Consider the following 6,000-nt stretch of genomic DNA (forward strand, 5'->3'; position numbering starts at 1 on the left):
GCCTTGTGATTCTTTTATGGCTGGCCTATTATTTAGGTTATTATTACTTTTTTGCTTGACTGCTTTTCCTTTGTTTCTGCTTTTTTATTTCTCTAATCATTAACTGCTTGGGTCTGTCCTTTGGAACTCAGGGAAGGCCTGGGAGACTAAAGCTTTTTCTACAAGCAAGAAATGGGGAACACAGGGGGTCTGTCACTGGGGAAGGTCCCTGTGCACCAGGACTTAGGACGTCCCCACCCTCCTCCACCCCCAACACTGGCTGCACCCGAGAAAGGAGCTGCTGTGTTTGTTCACTTCCCCCACATCCACAGACAGCAGATGGCAGAGCTTTCTGTGGGAAGCAGTTGGGAGGCCCTGCTGCTACAGCACCCGAGGTACCATTGTGTTCATCTTGCCGGTCCTGGGACTGCGGCCAGATGAGCACTTAGGTGGGAAGCCTCCAAAACCCCTGCGGGGGAGGAAGTGCCTCCCCAGAGTCAAAGGTGACCTGGTTCCCTTTCAGTCACTTCTGAGCTGATGCCCTCAGGAAGCCTCGGGATCATGGCAGCTCAGCCCAGCAGCTGGCAGCCAGGCTGAAAATGAGGGGCTGCGGGCCTGACCCAGCTGGGGAATTACTTTGTTCTGAACTCCTGGGGAAACAACATCACCTAGGTGTCCTCGTGGAGGAATGACACACCTATCCCCATGACAGAAACAGGAAAGGTGCTGGGTAGATAGAGGCAAATGGGCACGGCTCTCAGAAAGCAGCTGAATACTGTACTTATTGACTAGCCAACTGACTGACAGACACTGGCTGACTGACCATGATTGGTGGATTGACTGATACTGAGAGACACTGACAGGCTGATAGGCTGACTGACTGACACTGGCTGACGGATAAGATGGAAAGTGTGGTCAGCTCCTGTAGCTGTGGGGAGAGGTTACTCAAATAGGATTTGAAAACCACAACAGTTTTGACTTTATCTGAACTCACCTTACTCTTGTCTTAAATCAAGCGCATGCTTGACTAAAACAAGCCCTATTAAACCTCCAACGTTCAGTTTCACCGATGCCATTCCTGATGAGGCAGGTTATGGAGGCATTTTTTTCTCCAAAGGAAGAATGGGAACGTCTCTCCTTGCAGCAGTGATTTCTCCCAAGCAGGCCCTTTTCTCTCTCTCTGACTGTTTTTAGCCCCTATTTGCTCAGAACCCCTGCTTCACACGAAATCACCTGCTCAGCAGTCCTCTGGGCGCCGTGTTTTGCTCAATCATGACGCCTTTGCTCTGCCACCGCCCTTGACCTCTTGTCCCCCACCCCTGCCCTCAAACCTCCCCAGCCTTCATGCTTCCTCCACAAAGCCTGCCCGGCCGTCCCAGCACCTTCTGCTCAGATGGGGTTCTGCTGTCCTTTCAGGGGCTGGACGTTTCCCGTCTGCTGCACGGCGCCCTGGCTCTGAATGGTGATTGGCGGCTCATCATTGAACTCTTTCCCTGTATTCAGACTGGACGTCCCCAACAAGACCACACACACTTGGAGGGTTGGGACTCTGTCTTTAACCTTGTCTCTCCATCAGTCCTGAGGCCAGGCAGTCGAGGCCAGAGAGGTTACAGAAACAAAACGGTCCCTAATCCCAATGGTTAAGACCCCAGAGCTCGTTTCCCCACTGGGCTCTGTGTCCGTTGTAGGTTGGCTGGGGCTGTGCGTGCACAGACCGCTCTCAATTGGGCACAGATGCTTAAAACTCCTCCCAGGCTCATCACTACTCACGTTTCATTGGCCAAAACAAGTGACATGATGACACCTAACTCCCCAGGGGCAGGAAAATGCAATTCTACTGTTTGTCTGCATATGGTAGGCATATTTGTAGAACAGCACTATGACAATTTGCCTGCAGTGGCTTAGAGAGAAATGTTTGTTGACTGAAAACCTCAGTGGAAGGAATGAATTAAATGAAGCATGGTACATCCATTTAATAGAACACTGTAAGCCACTGAAATGGTATCGTAGGAAGATGCTGATGACATAGAAAATGTTGAGCATACAGTATGAAGTAGAAAAGTAGATTATAAAGAGAATGTACCATATGATCTCTCTTTTTTGTGTAAAAAATGCATATTACATTTATAGAAAAGAACCAAAGGAAATTTACTAGAAGTTCAAGAGAATATATCCAGGTGGGGGGATTATGGTCACAGGTGACCCTCTCCCCCTTTTGGTCGCTACAGTTTTCTAAATCTTCTATAGCTAATAACTTTGGTAACAAGAAAACAATTTCTTGCTAAACAATGCTGCCTTTAAAAAAATAATAAAAGTACACATTCATTATAAAAGATTGAGAAAATTCAGGCATCTTGAATTGACATCTGATAACCCCAAGGTGTAGATCCTTCCAGATCTCTTTCCATACATGCATATTTAATTGAAAGAGGATCCTCATGGGCTAGGGCCCAGGTCACACCTGGCTGATGTCAGTGACATCACAGTCCAGGTGAGCAAAGCCTCACGCTGGTTCCACTGCCAGAGCATCTCGTGCCGGCCCTGGATCCCGGGAAGGTTGAAGGATCTGAATAGGCCCCACCCAAGCTCTATGTCTGCCGGCTGCAGTGGCTGTTGCATGAAGACCTTTTGGCACCCTGGGCCACGAACCCTCACATCTGGGATCATGCTATTGTGGGGCAAAGGGGGCAGCCCTCACTGTCCAGCTGATCGCCTGGGAGAGGAGGAAGATGGACATTTCCCAATCTCTGTTTGTGTTCTTTGAGTTGATTCAGCTCCAGGGAATTTTTCTGGCCAAGGCATTTTTAAAATAACTCTTCACAAACTATTTGGTGCAAATACAGTTGATTTGTGGCTCTGCTGACCTTTGATTTGTTGGCAAGTCCCTGCCTGGGGCCCTGGGGAAATTTCCCTTCGCTTGTTTACCAAGAGTGGTTTAGGAGCTGCAGTGCCAAGAAGGGGTCCCTAGCGCTTCCACCCCAGGACCTGACCGCGTGGCCCCTGCCCTCAGGGCTCACACCCTGGTCGGAGCTCAGCCTCATATCTCACATGGAGAGGCAGCTGTCCTTTGGACTCCCTGGACCACGTCGCTCACAGTCTCCGGCTTTTAACCCCTTTCCAGAAGCCCCCGAGGAGATTCCCAGCATGGTGCATCTCACCGTACGGCTGCCGCCTGCAGCTCCGCTTCGTCCCCGGCGTCTTCCACACCTGCTCTTTCCTCGCTGGGAGCTGAGCCACACGACTTCGTATTGATTCTGATGGGTCAGCTCATTACGGAGTCTGGGAGCACAGCCAGGGCCTGTGGTGCCCATGGACTCCGGTGGCTCGGGCCTCTTTCTTGGGGCCTGTAGGTGAGGGCTGTGCTGGAGCCATTGTGGCTGGTGGACCAGACGTGGTGCTTTCCCATCAGGATGGAGCTGGAAGGAAACTCCCAGGGACTCCCTTCCTGGGAGGCTCGCTCAAGGCCCAGGGGAGCTTTCGGCCCCAGGACCCTTCCGGGCAGGGACCGATAGTTCTCTCCTTTGCAAAGGAGAAAGCATGGCTGTCTGCTGGGACCTCTGGGGACATGGAGGCCATAAAGAGTGGACAGAAGCTTCGGGAAGGTGGGAGGAGCTTCTTTCGGGCCCACCGTGTGGCTGCAGCAGTTTGCTTAAGTCAGTGACCACTTTCATCACAGGGACAGACGGTCATGTGGAAAACTGCGCAGTCCTCACTGAAGGAGTGAGGGGAGCTGGGGTCGGAGGGCACCTTGACGAGGGCTGGACAACAGGTAGCAAAGACCAAATTGCTCCTGGTGCAGGGGCTGCCATCCCCTGTGATTTAAGGGAGGCTCCAAACAGCTCCAGAGAACAGAACAGAAAACAAAACCAGACGAAACCCTGTTTAGGACAGCTGATTGTTGACAAAGGTGCAAAGGCAATTCAGTGGAGAAAGGATAGTTTTTTAAACAAATGGTGTTAGAGCAATTGAATGTCCATGTACAAACCAAATCAAAAAAAATCTCAAACTCAGATCATTTTCTGAACTTGTGCCATATACAAAAATTAAGTCAAAATGGGCTGTAGACCTACATGTAAAACCTAAGACTATAAAACTTCTAGTTTCATGTCTATAAAAACACATAGACATCTTTTTGACCTTTAAGACAAAGATTTCTTAGATACAAAAGCATGATCCATAAAAGAAAATATTGGTAAATTGGACTGCTCTTCGAAATATGCTATTAAGAGAATGAAAAGATAAGCCATAGACTGAGAGAAAACATTTGCAAAACATGTACCTGCTAAATAACTTGTGTCCAGACAATATAAAGAACTCTTGAAACTCAATAATAAAACAAACAGACCAATAAAAATACTGAATAAGACACTTCACCAAAGAAGATGTATAGATGGCTAATAAGCACATGAAAATATGCTCAACATAATTAGTCGTTAGGAAAATGCAAATTAAAACCACAATGGGATACCGCTACACACCTATTAGAATAACTAAAATCAAAAAGATAGACCATATCAAGTACTGGCAAGGAAGTGGAGGAACTGGAACTGCGTCACTGTTGGTGGAATGTACCATCAATAAAATGGTACAACCACTTTGGAAAACAGTTTGGAAGTTTTTTAAAAAGTTAAACACTCACCTGCCATGTGATCCAGCCGCTTCACTCCTAGGTATTTACCCCAGAGACATGAAAGTATATATCCATATGAAGACTTCCACATAAATTTTTTTTTTTTTTTTTTTTTTTTTTTTGCGGTACGCGGGCCTCTCACTGCTGTGGCCTCTCCCGTTGTGGAGTACAACCTCCGGACGCACAGCCTCAGCAGCCATGGCTCACAGGCCCAGCCGCTCCGCGGCATGTGGGATCTTCCCAGACCGGGGCACAAACCTGTGTCCCCTGTACTGGCAGGCGGACTCTCAACCACTGCACCACCAGGGAAGCCCCCACATAAATTTTTTTTTTTTTTTTTTTTGCGGTACACGAGCCTCTCACTGTTGTGGCCTCTCCCGTTGCGGAGCACAGGCTCCGGATGCGCAGGCCCAGCGGCCATGGCTCACGGGCCCAGCCGCTCCGCGGCATATGGGATCCTCCCAGACCGGGGCACGAACCCGTATCCCCTGCATCGGCAGGCGGACTCTCAACCACTGCGCCACCAGGGAGGACCCCCACATAAATTTTTATACCAGCTTTTATTTGTCATAGTCAAACACTGGAAACAACCTGAACGCCCAGTCACCAGGTGACTGAATAAACAATTTGTAGCATAACCATGTGATGGAATGCCACTAAGCAGGGGAAAGGAATGAACTCCTGGTATGTGCAACATGAAGGAATCTCAAATGAGCCTGTGACAGAAGCCCATCACACAAGAGTTCATAATGTATGATAGCATTTATGTAGAACTCTAGAAAATGTAATCTGATTTCTAGTGCCAGAAAGCAGATGCAACTTTACCTGGAGATAAGGGAGTGGGGAGGGGGAGAAGGGAGGGATTACCCAGGGGCACGAGGAGACTTGGGGGCCATGGATACATCATCATCTTGATTGCAGTGATGGTTTTGTGGGTGTATACCGATGTCAACATTCATCAATTGTACACTTTAAATATGCGCGGTTTGTAGTATGTTAATTATATTTTAGTAAAACTCTTTAGAAGAAAAACAAAAACTGCATAGAAACGTGTTCCCAAAAGAACTAATTCTGGAGGGTCTGATGTGGACCGGCTTTCACTGTGTCTTGTGAGTTGGTTCCCAGCCTCACCCCGTCGCCTCTCTGTCCCGCACGGAGTCCAGCAGGAGGGGCCCCTGCCCTGTGTGTCCCCACGGAATGAGGTGGGTCCATCTAAGGCTCAGGGGCACGTGGGGGGCGGTCTGTGGAGAGACCGCAGGGCTGCCGGGCCTTCCATGGAGCACAGGGCCCTGTCGTGGCTGTTCCCAGGGCCCACTCCTCCAGGTAGGTCCCCTTGTGGCTGGGCTGCTGGACCGCTCTCCTGACCCCCGTCCAGTCCCTGCTCCGCTGTC

The sequence above is a fragment of the Mesoplodon mirus genome (genome assembly GCF_964341445.2).
Source record: "Mesoplodon mirus genome assembly, chromosome: 10".
Taxonomy (NCBI): Eukaryota; Metazoa; Chordata; class Mammalia; order Artiodactyla; family Ziphiidae; genus Mesoplodon; species Mesoplodon mirus.